Below are 14,928 nucleotides of genomic sequence, written 5' to 3' on the forward strand. Positions count from 1 at the left end.
TTCTCCAAACTCTTCTAGATGACATTGCTCCTTTCAAGCCTGCATTATTCCATATAGGAGAGTATATTTAGCATAGGCCCCCCAAACCCCATAGCTTTTTACAGGTCCAGCACACTTTAGTATAGGAGCAAGCGTCGGGGAATTACTGGATCTGGTTTTGAGTATATCTGACTTTAGGAGTTCCAAATTATTATACCATCCCCCCTCCCAGGGATTTAAGTACCACAGCCCCTGTCCATAGTCTTTTCCAATGCCCGTCCCCTGAAATGTTGGCGCTGAGAGGCCAGAAGATGCATTAGGAAGGGCTAAGCCGCCATGATCCTTGGGCAACTGTAATTTTTCCAGCTCTTTTTCCAAACCAGGTCCCAGAAGATATTCTGCTTTTTTTTTTTAACCAATGCTTTGGGATCCAGACGGGAGAATTATGTAGGGCATAGAGTACAGCGGGCATGAGGCACATTTTAATGAGGTTTGTTCGGCTAAGGGTAGATGGGGGGGTTTAGTTTCCCTCATGCTCCAACGTTATTTCTTGACATAATTATCAGAGGATTCGGGTTTAGAGGGGTGTACTCATTTATCTCACCGGTAACAAATGCATTGGTATTTAAACTTTTGCACAACTGGAATTGCTAAAGATTCATTTGGTCGAAAATGTACATTATTATCCAGCGGGGAGCATAGCCGACTTTGACCGATTAATATTTAGGCCAGAAAAGACCCCAAATTTAGAAATGGTATCCATTATTACTGGGAGAGATATTCAAATAACTACAAATCATCCGCGCACAGGGCGAGACGTTCCTCTTTCCCGCCATATTTTACGCCCCTAATAACCCGGGTAATGTCTAACGATACAGGCTAAAGGATCTAATGCAATAGCGAATAGCAGGGGGGGATAGAGGGCAGCCTTGCCTTGTTCCCCTAAAAAGATCAAAACTCTCCGACATATTCCCGTTACATCTTATTCTGGCTGTCGGATCTTGTACAGTAGCATTACCCATTTGATAAAAATTAGCCCCAATTTCCTTAGCAATGCCCACATATATTTCCACTCCACATTATCAAAAGTCTTTGCGGGCATCTAAGGAGAGAACGGCTTTATTCTTGGGATCGGGCTGTGCATCTTGCAAATGCAAAAATAGCCTTCGTAGGTTAATGACAGTCGAGTTACATGGCCAGAAGCCGGATGTATCAGCGACGTCATCACCGAGCTCAACCTATTTGCCAGAGTCTTGACATCGCAACTGGAAATTATAGTCACCAAGCGGACCAAGCTTACCTGGACACTAATGATGGGAAAAAAAAGACTGAACGCCGGGCTATTGTAGATGAAAATGGGGATCGTAACACATCAATATACACTAAACCCCAAAATAAAGCAGTGAGTATTGCAGGAAGTGTAGCAGTCAGTTTTCTTTACTCTGCAGTACAAGATTCCTGTCCGTAAGGGGCAGTATTGTAATGTGTCTGTCAGGAAATAGCTGATTGGTGACAACCACTTTTGCGAGCCAGAAATGTGCTCAGAGCAGTTGTCTCTTCCAATTCCCCAACTCTGCGGAGGCGATGGTGATCACAGGAGGGAGCTGGCGGTGGAGATCACAGGAGGGAGCTGGCGGTGGAGATCACAGGAGGGAGCTGGCGGTGGTGATCACAGGAGGGAGCTGGCGGTGGAGATCACAGGAGGGAGCTGGCGGTGGTGATTACAGGAGGGAGGTGGCGGTGGAGATCACAGGAGGGAGCTGACGGTGGTGATCACAGGAGGGAGCTGGCGGTGGAGATCACAGGAGGGAGCTGGCGGTGGTGATCACAGGAGGGAGCTGGCGGTGGTGATCACAGGAGGGAGCTGGCGGTGGTGATCACAGGAGGGAGCTGGCGGTGGTGATCACAGGAGGGAGCTGGCGGTGGTGATCACAGGAGGGAGCTGGCGGTGGTGATCACAGGAGGGAGCTGGCGGTGGTGATCACAGGAGGGAGCTGGCGGTGGAGATCACAGGAGGGAGCTGGAGCTGGCGGTGGAGATCACAGGAGGGAGGTGGCGGTGGTGATTACAGGAGGGAGCTGGCAGTGCCGCCTGTCACACTGACATAACTATGTAATGAACACAAGGAAAAACCCGACCTGCACCCAGTGCTACTAATTATAACCTGTTGACCTGCAGTCTCTAATATGGAGCTATGTGCCACGGGAAGACCGAGAAAGACAATGAAATTCTCAAGAACCTGCTAACAACTCTTTATGAATATGATAATTCACCAATCAGCATATTGGATTCCACTTGATCACTACTATAAACTGATTTGGTATTTTTCAAATATACAGAATACAGTGTAGAAAGGTCTAAGCTTACACTGTGATTATGTTGTCACCAAATCCAAAGTCACATTAATATTTATAGGAGCAGAATCCCAGTTGCTTACAAAAAGAGAGAACACAGTAGTTTGACAATAAATGGCTTCACCCAACCAGTAACCATGAGCGGAGAAAAAGTTTTTTTGTTATCATTCATATTCTCGTAGGATATGTGCCCACGTAGCGTTTTACAAGTGTATTTGATGCGGAATTTCCGCAGCGTAAACACTTCTAAAATGCATGTATATCCGCACCCCATGGTCCCCAATGAGATTCCGCAAGTTCTGTGCCCATGATGCGGATTTTTCCGCAGCGTTTTTGATGCGCACAAAAATCCGCAGCATGTCCATTAATTTTGCGTTTCCGCATGCGATAAAAAACGCAAGGCAATTCCGCATGCGTTTTTCCGGGAAGGGACATGCGGAAATGAAGCAGAAATTTTCTACTTCATTTCCGCAACGTGGGCACATAGCCTTAAACAAGGCCAAGAAAGGAAAAATTCTGCCGGGGTATGTAAACTTTTGAGCACAACTGTATATTCAACATTCACTGCCTTTTTACATTTCTAATGTAGACTCAACCTGCATCCTGTATTATCCTCCAGAGCTGCACTCACTATTCTGCTGCAGTCACTGTGTACATACATTACATTACTGATCCTGAGTTACATCCTGTATTATACTCCAGAGCTGCACTCACTATTCTGCTGGTGCAGTCACTGTGTACATACATTACATTACTGATCCTGAGTTACATCCTGTATTATACTCCAGAGCTGCACTCACTATTCTGCTGGTGCAGTCACTGTGTACATACATTACATTACTGATCCTGAGTTACATCCTGTATTATACTCCAGAGCTGCAGTCACTATTCTGCTGGTGCAGTCACTGTGTACATACATTACATTACTGATCCTGAGTTACATCCTGTATTATACTCCAGAGCTGCACTCACTATTCTGCTGGTGCAGTCACTGTGTACATACATTACATTACTGATCCTGAGTTACATCCTGTATTATACTCCAGAGCTGCACTCACTATTCTGCTGTTGCAGTCACTGTGTACATACATTACATTACTGATCCTGAGTTACATCCTGTATTATACTCCAGAGCTGCACTCACTATTCTGCTGTTGCAGTCACTGTGTTCTTTACATTACATTACTGATCCTGAGTTACATCCTGTATTATACTCCAGAGCTGCACTTACTATTCTGCTGGTGCAGTCACTGTGTACATACATTACATTACTGATCCTGAGTTACATCCTGTATTATACTCCAGAGCTGCACTCACTATTCTGCTGGTGCAGTCACTGTGTACATACATTACATTACTGATCCTGAATTACCTCCTGTATTATACCCCAGAGCTGCACTCACTATTCTACTGGTGCAGTCACTGTGTACATACATTACATTACTGATCCTGTTACCTCCTGTATAATACCCCAGAGCTGCACTCACTATTCTGCTGGTGCAGTCACTGCGTACATACATTACATTACTGATCCTGAGTTACATCCTGTATTATACCCCAGAGCTGCACTCACTATTCTGCTGGTGCAGTCACTGTGTACATACATTACATTACTGATCCTGAGTTACATCCTGTATTCTACTCCAGAGCTGCACTCACTATTCTGCTGGTGCAGTCACTGTGTGCATACATTACATTACTGATCCTGTACTGATCCTGAGTTACATCCTGTATTATACCCCAGAGCTGCACTCACTATTCTGCTGGTGCAGTCACTGTGTACATACATTACATTACTGATACTGAGTTACATCCTGTATTATACTCCAGAGCTGCACTCACTATTCTGCTGGTGCAGTCACTGTGTACATACATTTCATTACTGATCCTGAGTTACATCCTGTATTATACTCCAGAGCTGCACTCACTATTCTGCTGGTGCAGACACTGTGCACATACATTACATTACTGATCCTGAGTTACATCCTGTATTATACTCCAGAGCTGCACTCACTATTCTGCTGGTGCAGTCACTGTGTACATACATTACATTACTGATCCTGGGTTACATCCTGTATTATACTCCAGAGCTGCACTCACTATTCTGCTGGTGCAGTCACTGTGTACATACATTACATTACTGATCCTGAGTTACATCCTGTATTATACTCCAGAGCTGCACTCACTATTCTGCTGGTGCAGTCACTGCGTACATACATTACATTACTGATCCTGAGTTACATCCTGTATTATACTCCAGAGCTGCACTCACTATTCTGCTGGTGCAGTCACTATGTACATACATTACATTACTGATCCTGGGTTACATCCTGTATTATACTCCAGAGCTGCACTCACTATTCTGCTGGTGCAGTCACTGTGTACATACATTACATTACTGATCCTGAGTTACATCCTGTATTATACCCCAGAGCTGCACTCACTATTCTGCTGGTGCAGTCACTGTGTACATACATTACATTACTGATCCTGAGTTACATCCTGTATTATACTCCAGAGCTGCACTCACTATTCTGCTGGTGCAGTCACTGTGTACATACATTACATTACTGATCCTGAGTTACATCCTGTATTATACTCCAGAGTACTGATCCTGAGTTACATCCTGTATTATACTCCAGAGCTGCACTCACTATTCTGCTAGTGCAGTCACTGTGTACATACATTACATTACTGATCCTGAGTTACCTCCTGTATTATACTCCAGAGCAGCACTTACTATTCTGCTGGTGCAGACACTGTGTACATACATTACATTGCTGATCCTGAGTTACATCCTGTATTATACTCCAGAGCTGCACTCACTATTCTGCTAGTGCAGTCACTGTGTACATACATTACATTACTGATCCTGAGTTACATCCTGTATTATACTCCAGAGCTGCACTCATTATTCTGCTGGTGGAGTCACTGTGTACATACATTACATTACTGATCCTGAGTTACATCCTGCATTATACTCCAGAGCTGCACTCATTATTCTGCTGGTGCTGTCACTGTGTACATACATTACATTACTGATCCTGTACTGATCTTGAGTTACATCCTGTATTATACTCCAGAGCTGAACTCACTATTCTGCTGGTGCAGTCACTGTGTACATACATTACATTACTGATCCTGAGTTACATCCTGTATTATTCTCCAGAGCTGCACTCACTATTCTGCTGGTGCAGTCACTGTGTACATACATTACATTACTGATCCGGAGTTACATCCTGTATTATACTCCAGAGCTGCACTCACTATTCTGCTGGTGCAGTCACTTTGTACATACATTACATTACTGATCCGGAGTTACATCCTGTATTATACTCCAGAGCTGCACTCACTATTCTGCTGGTGGAGTCACTGTGTACATACATTACATTACTGATCCTGAGTTACATCCTGCATTATACTCCAGAGCTGCACTCACTATTCTGCTGGTGCAGTCACTGTGTACATACATTACATTACTGATCCTGAGTTACATTCTGTATTATACTCCAGAGCTGCACTCACTATTCTGCTGGTGCAGTCACTGTGTACATACATTACATTACTGATCCTGAGTTACATCCTGTATCATACTCCAGAGCTGCACTCACTATTCTGCTGGTGCAGTCACTGTGTACATACATTACATTACTGATCCTGAGTTACATCCTGTATTATACTCCAGAGCTGCACTCACTATTCTGCTGGTGCAATCACCGTGTACATACATTACATTACTGATCCTGAGTTACATCCTGTATTATACTCCAGAGCTGCACTCACTATTCTGCTGGTGCAGTCACTGTGTACATACATTACATTACTGATCATGAGTTACATCCTGTATTATACTCCAGAGCTGCACTCACTATTCTGCTGGTGCAGTCACTGTGTACATACATTACATTACTGATCCTGAGTTACATCCTGTATTATACTCCAGAGCTGCACTCACTATTCTGCTGGTGCAATCACCGTGTACATACATTACATTACTGATCCTGAGTTACATCCTGTATCATACTCCAGAGCTGCACTCACTATTCTGCTGGTGCAGTCACTGTGTACATACATTACATTACTGATCCTGAGTTACCTCCTGTATTATACTCCAGAGCTGCACTCACTATTCTGCTGGTGCAGTCACTGTGTACATACATTACATTACTGATCCTGAGTTACATCCTGTATTATACCCCAGAGCTGCACTCACTATTCTGCTGGTGCAATCACTGTGTACATACATTACATTACTGATCCTGAGTTACATCCTGTATTATACTTCAGAGCTGCACTCACTATTCTGCTGGTGCAGTCACTGTGTACATACATTACATTACTGATCCTGAGTTACATCCTGTATTATACTCCAGAGCTGCACTCACTATTCTGCTGGTGTAGTCACTGTGTACATACATTACATTACTGATCCTGAGTTACCTCCTGTATTATACTCCAGAGCTGCACTCACTATTCTGCTGGTGCAGTCACTGTGTACATACATTACATTACTGATCCTGAGTTACATCCTGTATTATCCTCCAGAGCTGCACTCACTATTCTGCTGGTGTAGTCACTGTGTACATACATTACATTACTGATCCTGAGTTACATCCTGTATTATACTCCAGAGCTGCACTCACTATTCTGCTGGTGCAGTCACTGTGTACATACATTACATTACTGATCCTGAGTTACCTCCTGTATTATACTCCAGAGCTGCACTCACTATTCTGCTGGTGCAGTCACTGTACATACATTACATTACTGATCCTGAGTTACATCCTGTATTATACTCCAGAGCTGCACTCACTATTCTGCTGGTGTAGTCACTGTGTACATACATTACATTACTGATCCTGAGTTACCTCCTGTATTATACTCCAGAGCTGCTTCTCCATTCCCTTCCTGCAGGTTTTTCTCTTTGCACTATGGGACGTCTCAGGTTCTGATTATTCTAATAGCTTTGCTGTGTTGTTAGACGTGTTTCCGGCTCATCCTTGTTGACTGTTTCCAGTAACAATCAGCAGAAGTGTGATAAGTAATGTAATGTAGAATGATGTCCATGTTGAATTCGACCATAAGTCAGCGCGGCTCCCTCCCCTTTGGATCATATCTGTACTGACCAACGTGTCCACTGCCATTAGCATGCCACCAATTCATCTAATGGCTTCCCTCATTAACAGCAGATGCATTATTGAAATTTTGCCCTATTCAGTAATTACACAGTTAGTGGCTCCATTAAAAAAGGTCAGAAAAAAATCCAATCCATATGCAATAGTGACACAGATTGGGTGCAATTTTATATTGTTTATAAGCAATTACCGCACCAAAATGACCAAATATAACCTCGATAAAAAGTGCAGAAAACACATAATCACCCGATTACAACTCTGAAATTGTTGCTTATCTTATAAAGTCTGGGCCGCCTTAATGTTGTGCCGGCATTTTGTGATACTCATGGACGGCTATAGTTATAAAGCACATTAAACCAAAATTGACATCACTCTTTGACTTTCCATTGTCCATATAATATAGATATATATGTGTATCTCTCTGCACATAATTTTGTGCTTTAAGAGGACTGTAACAAGCTAAGAAGCACAAGAGCAGGAAACGTAGCGATTATTACCAGGAACATGTGACTATTTGACACAATGTTGCGATCTGAACATTCCGTTCCTATTGTAAAGCAATCAAGGGCTTCTGAGATGAGCACAAGCAATACAGAACAGACAGCAGTGTGGCCCCGTGACATGGGGGGCCGTGTACAGGACCAATGGCCCATATTACAACAAGTGCCCCCATTCATCATAGTCTTTGCACCTTTTTTTTTCTGGAGTAAAAATGGTTCTAATAGTCATTATTACATTTGCGCCTTATGTGAACTATATACTTCGTGTCATCTGTTCTGTTTTTGTTTGACAACATGGGAGCGGTTTTCCTCATCCGGATGTTTTATCGTAATTCATCATTTGCGACTTTTCAAAATGTTGCAGATTTTTTTTTATGGAATTGTCCTCCAGCCCCTTATATTGAGGTACAAAACTAAGATACAGAGACGAACACAGAGGACAGGGGCCCCGTAGCTTTCGTCGTAGAGCCTCTGATGGTGCTATTTTGCTTGGGTTTCAGGCATGACTGGGTTTGCATGTTAATATAATATCCCATATAGTCCAGATTAGTAGGTTTTAATCTCGGCGACCACCACAAAGAGTTGAGAAGCCTTGATCCGTTTTAGGTGGACCTACATATAACGATCGAGTCCACTCTTCTATTTTTTTTTCCCCCAGTGACTTTATTGTGGAATAAATGGACGTATTTGGTTACAAAGACTAGTTGCCCCCCGTTCTACCCTTGTCATATGTAGTTCATATAGCGTCAAAAAGGTCATAGCTCCAAAATGGAGGATCAGAACTTGCAGGATGGGATTCACAAATTGTATGGCACTAGAGAGTTTTCGTGAATGGCATGAGCCATGGCAGGGTATTTCGACTACCTATGAGAGTTTACGAGGAGGTGGTGCGCCAGTCAACATGTCTTACTAATGGTCCTATAAACTGAAATGCATTGATGATGGCATAATGACCAGGTCTATGGCGATATGACCTGCAACATGCCCACAATGACAGAGAATTGACCTTTTTAGCTTTCTCTAAAAAGAATGCCGCTCTCATCCAAAAATAGTAACTGCTCCATTTAAATCAAAGGGGCGATCAGAAGCCAAATCGAGAAACGCTTTAAGCTCTGTCCACGTTTGTCACCCTTTTTATTGCCCTAATACATATAAAATGAAAAATTAATTAGCTTATAAATTAGAACTTCCTATTCGTTTTCTCCAGCTCATTTGCAGGCGCGTCTGCGTCCGTCTACAAACAAACCGTGCGCAGTCTCATCTTTTCTTCCCCCTTTTCTGTGCATTTGCTAGGTTAGGAAGAAGTAGAGGATAGATGAAGGAAAGTAAGACCACAAGACTCTTGCCGAGTTTGTTTATAGTCTGTCACCATGGAAACACATAGGTGAGCATAGGAGTTGTAGAAAGAAAACCAATGGGATTTATTAAATTAACTATTTCAAAGTTGCTTCAGTTTTCATAGAGGGAATAAAAAAACAATTGGTTGTAGGGATTATCGTAGCCTTTATGTGCAATGCTACGGCCGCCCCGATCCCTCGTGATGCGATGTTGGCATCTGTTATTCTCAGAGGGAATCGTGGACAGCTTGCAACTCATCTGCTGACGCTGCTCCAGATGTTCGGGATACTGCGTCACCTCGTTACTCACGTCTGCTTATCTTATGCCTGAAATGTGAAATATCTGCAGCATCTCAACTTCTCCACCCGGAATCCTGTGTCACATGAAAAAGCCCATATTTTCCCTTATTCCCAATGTAATGAAATGGAGGCATATTCCACTTGTTGGGTAATATATACATGTGTGTATGAATACTTCTATATGTAGCAGAGCGGAGCTGATCACGCGACTCTGTGCACCATCATAACTTGTTCACCGGTCCTATGTAAAACAACATTGTGTCAAGTCAGGGGCGGCCGCACAGGGGCCCAAGAATTCAGGGGGCCACATCCAGCTCCAAAGCAGGTGGAATTGTGCATTATAATGAGCTCTTGGGCTGCATATACTGCTCTTGCACGGGGGTCTCTGTGTCTGCCGGGGTGCCAAGAGACAAACTCGCTTGTGCCACATGCAGTCCTATCACCGATGTGACGGCTTCTGAATGTCGTCATGCAGCACAGACTTCAGGTTCGGGACTTTTATAGTTAGGCAAAGTCCTAACACTTTACTAGTATTACTATTCCATTGGTGGTAAAAAGATGTAACATGAACCATTTTAAATAAAAGTTTTGCTGCTCCATCCACCATCCGTGCTAATAACTACACAAAGGGATCTATAGTTACAAGCCTCCTCTTTTGAAGTGTGAATTTTGTAATCCCCCAATTTGTATTGGGTTGCTGTACACTCTATTCGCCTGTAGGTGGCACTGTCTGTATTATACGTCTATTGACAGTTGTGGAAACAGCGCTACTGCCGGTTGATAGAGGGTACTGCGTCCAAATCACAAAACGATTGCAGTCCACTAAAATGCAAGTCTATATCCCTGTCTATATTAGATAATGTGTTTGCAGCAGTGCACCGATATTAAGGTACGCTTCTAACCACTCAATACTATTGTATCTGGAAACAAGCACAAAGACCCCCTTGCCGGTACGGACCTGTATATGTGTTCATTTGTATGTATTTGCATTGTCTTGTTTGAGGCATGGGATATTAAAGGGATTCTGCATTTTTTTTTTCCCAGAAACTGGAACTAAATAATAGATCATTTACTGGATTCAGGCCGCTATTAACATATGGCCCCGCAGTCTGGGACAGCTTCCCGTGTCCTGTACCCCATTATATCTCCTATTTGTAAGAACCCTGTAAATGCCTCTGCTTTTCCTGCTGTTATCGCCTTCTGACAAGGTGGGCGCCATTCTGTGCATTATATACGTGCATCACAGACATCAGCCTCTTTACCTACCAGCCTCTAGTATAGCCCGACCTCTCCTCTGGGGATTCTGCCAATGACTTTTTAAATCTGGAGTGGTATAATCTTGTGGGGGGGGGCACAAACTTTTTTTTGTCTTTGGGCCTTGGCTACAAAATGCTTATGTATGTCCACGTCAGCTAAAGCTGCTCACCTACGTACTGTGGACATATCAGAGCCGTGATACACATTGGGCGAACGGACAAGACAGTCGCACCTGCCCACGTGCCCCATTTCCGCCTTTTGCGCCCTCGTTAACATATCGGCCTCCTGGGTCCAGCGAGGGTGAATGACACGGCGGGCGCTGCCATCTCTGAATGGCTTTCCCTGGCACCGGGTAAAAGAATCTGCTGATTGGCTGAGAGCTGCATAACTAATGTTACCGCCTCCATGGCTATTAACGATGTGTATGAAAACGGCGCTAACGATGTGTATGAAAACGGCGCTCTCTGGCTGAGCGTCTTGTATGCTAATATAATATGCTAATGTGTATAATAAATATCTTGACTCGGTTCTTGAATAAATGGTCACTTTTCTTTGGGATATTTGCGGTGATCTATTAGGTCTTATTCTGGCAACTTCAGGGCGACATTTGTACATATAAACCTTCTAGTAAATGGGTTGTCGATGGCTTTTACGAGGACTTATCCTTTTGCAGTCCGATGCATCCAAACGTTTTAAGGTGGATGGAAACTGGAATATTTCGTGGCGTGAACCTGCAGTTTAGATTTCCTTCATTTAAGTCGGCAGAGGGGAAAAATAAAACAAAAATGGGTATGGCACGGTGAGCTGAGAAAAGAAGCTGAATACTCTTGTAACTAGTGCAGCCGTATTCCACACTGGGCAATGGGACATGAAGAAATAATTGTCACAGCTGAGAAAGTGTAAAGACTCGATCGCATAGATACATAGCGTAGATAATTCACTGTGATATGAACACAAGAACTGCGAATATCCCTCTCCTACAGTAAGGCTGTGTGCACACGATGCGGACAGGCAGCTCTTTGGACGCAGCATACTTTATGCTGCGTCCAAACCATTGTGTTATATTGAACGCAAGTGAATCTGCATGTGTTCATTCAACCATTCACCGCTTCAATGCATTGTACGGATCTAATTTCTCTTGCGGAGACGAGCGACTCTGCAAGAGAAATTGACATGCTGCGGTCTGGAAAGACGCGCCGCATGTCCGTGTCCATGGGTGATCCGCAGGTGCAGATGCCCAAACCCGTCTATGCTGTAACATGTGGACGCTGCAGGTCTGACATTGTAGCGGCTCCTGACCATCTGCACATACCCTTACTATTTTGCTGGTGCACTCACTGTACATACATTACATTACTGATCCTGAGTTACATCCTGTATTATACTCCAGAGCTGCACTCACTATTCTGCTGGTGCAGTCACTGTGTACATACATTACATTACTGATCCTGAGTTACATCCTGTATTATACTCCAGAGCTGCACTCACTATTCTGCTGGTGCAGTCACTGTGTACATACATTACATTACTGATCCTGTACTGATCCTGAGTTACATCCTGTATTATACTCCAGAGCAGCACTCACTATTCTGCTGGTGCAGTCACTGTGTACATACATTACATTACTGATCCTGAGTTACATCCTGTATTATACTCCAGAGCTGCACTCACTATTCATCAGTTACTGTTAAACATATGAGATCCTTCAGTTAGTTACATCTGGGCTGCTTTAGTAATGCATTTATAATATTACATCATATGAATAAACAATTTTTAGTTACACTGAAAATGTGGAAAATCAGTAGCAGCTTTTTCCTGCCCTTTCCTACAATGACCAGCAGATGGCACCGTCTGATAGCATTTCATTGAATAAATGCCGGTTTTCTGTATATAGAATGAATGGTAAGTGAAAAAAATATTGTCTATTTTCACACATTTCTGGAAACTCCATGACTGTTCATAAATCACAAGCTGTCATCTCGCTCCAAGGAGGGACATTCTGTGGTTTTTAGTTTCAGGTCTGATATTTGCAGACGGCCTTGACTCTTGTGTATTTTTTATGGAAATGTTTGGCCTTCTTCCATGTAATTTGTTTGTAAGACTTGTGGAGTTGTGTCCCAGGATACTCGGCAGGTGTGTAGCTGTGAGGGGCTCCGGCCATGTATGAGGGGTCTCTGACAGCTCGCGTTTGCTTAGGGATAACGAATTTGTTTCAGTGGGTTCCAGACTTCGTTCCTCTCTGGCATCTGGCAGCAGCGGTGATCGGCACACAGCGGTGATCGGCACACAGAGGTGATCGGCACACAGCGGTGATCGGCACACAGAGGTGATCGGCACACTGCGGTGATCGGCACACAGCGGTGATCGGCACACAGCGGTGATCGGCACACAGAGGTGATCGGCACACTGCGGTGATCGGCACACTGCGGTGATCGGCAGACTGCGGTGATCGGCACATAGCGGTGATCGGCACACTGCGGTGATCGGCACACTGCGGTGATCGGCACACTGCGGTGATCGGCACACAGAGGTGATCGGCACACAGCGGTGATCGGCAGACTGCGGTGATCGGCACACAGCGGTGATCGGCACACTGCGGTGATCGGCACACAGCGGTGATCGGCACACTGCGGTGATCGGCACACAGCGGTGATCGGCACACAGCGGTGATCGGCACACTGCGGTGATCGGCACACAGCGGTGATCGGCACACAGCGGTGATCGGCACACAGAGGTGATCGGCACACTGCGGTGATCGGCACACTGCGGTGATCGGCACACAGCGGTGATCGGCACACAGCGGTGATCGGCACACAGAGGTGATCGGCACACTGCGGTGATCGGCACACTGCGGTGATCGGCACACAGAGGTGATCGGCACACTGCGGTGATCGGCAGACTGCGGTGATCGGCACACAGAGGTGATCGGCACACAGAGGTGATCGGCACACAGAGGTGATCGGCACACAGCGCTCCGCACTTCTGTCCACACGCTTTTGGCAGGAGAGCGTGAGGAGGCAAACATTATGGTCACCTTGTTATTTGCTGTAGTAACCGGCGCTTCCATATGTCTTATAAGCCTCAGAGTGACTGGAGCCAATTTAATTTACAGACTTTTTTTGGGCTACGGTTATGTTCACACCTCACAACTTTGGAAGTTAGGAAAGAGAGACACAAACTGCAGGGTATGTAGCAATTTTATATTTTATGCTAAGCTGCTTCCCTGACCTCGGCCTATGTGCCCACACAGGAACATTGTTCCTAGTGAAGGTCGTGTTAGTGCCCCCCCATACACAGTACGATTCCCTTTCAGTGTCCCCCCATACACTATGATTGCCATTCTGCAGATCGTTTGATCAGCGGCTTTCTCTCCCATACAATGGAGCGTTTGCTCTGCGGTGCACTCTGGTGTTCTCCATGAGAGAGCTGCTGCCAGACTTCTCTGGCGGTAACTTTTTTTCTCCAAGAACAAAAGGATCTGCAGTCTAATATTGTACATCGATCACTAAGGGTCTGACTGTTGGGATCCCCAGTGATCTCGAGATCGATGCTCTTTAACCCCAACAATGGGGCTCTGTAGCCCTGCACTGATACACATGCTCGACCTAAGCTCCATTAACAGTCTATGGCAGTGGTGGCAAACCTATGGCACGCGTTCCAGAGGGGGCACGCAGAGCCCTCCCGGTGGGCACGCACGCCACTCTCATCAGCCCGTGAGCCATCCCCCTCATCACTGGCGCCACGGCCACTCTCCTCTGCACACACGCTGTCCCATCAGGCTGCGCGCATGCTGAGGAGGGTGAGGGTGGCCATTCTGTATGCAGGACAAAAAAAAAAAAACAACAAAAAAAACAGTTTCATAAGAAGGCAAAGATCAAGATGCACCAGAGTCAAGAAAAAGCATTTAAGAAAATATTCTCATGAGGAGATGGTGAAATAACAAGCAGCAACCATTAAAGAGAATCTGACAAAGTGGAAGCGGTGACTTGATTTGGTAGAGGGGAGCTATTGTTTGGTGGATTGGTTGATACATAGGGTGGATGCAGTTGTATTTGCTGTGCGCTTG

General features: G+C 44.7%; 1 protein-coding gene across 1 annotated transcript in view; it reads left to right on the forward strand.

Moving 5' to 3' along the window:
• Window positions 1-13,313, forward strand: part of SRGAP3 (SLIT-ROBO Rho GTPase activating protein 3) — a 217,862-nt gene extending 204,549 nt beyond the window's left edge. The window contains exon 23 of the transcript XR_012247818.1: window positions 10,650-13,313. The gene's annotated coding sequence lies outside the window, so the exon portion shown is untranslated. The remainder of the gene's footprint in view (window positions 1-10,649) is intronic.
• The last annotated feature ends 1,615 nt before the right edge of the window (window positions 13,314-14,928 follow it).

Source organism: Phyllobates terribilis, unplaced genomic scaffold, assembly GCF_046119375.1.
Source record: "Phyllobates terribilis strain yellow unplaced genomic scaffold, ASM4611937v1 Scaffold_8__6_contigs__length_399053987, whole genome shotgun sequence".
Lineage (NCBI taxonomy): Eukaryota > Metazoa > Chordata > Amphibia > Anura > Dendrobatidae > Phyllobates > Phyllobates terribilis.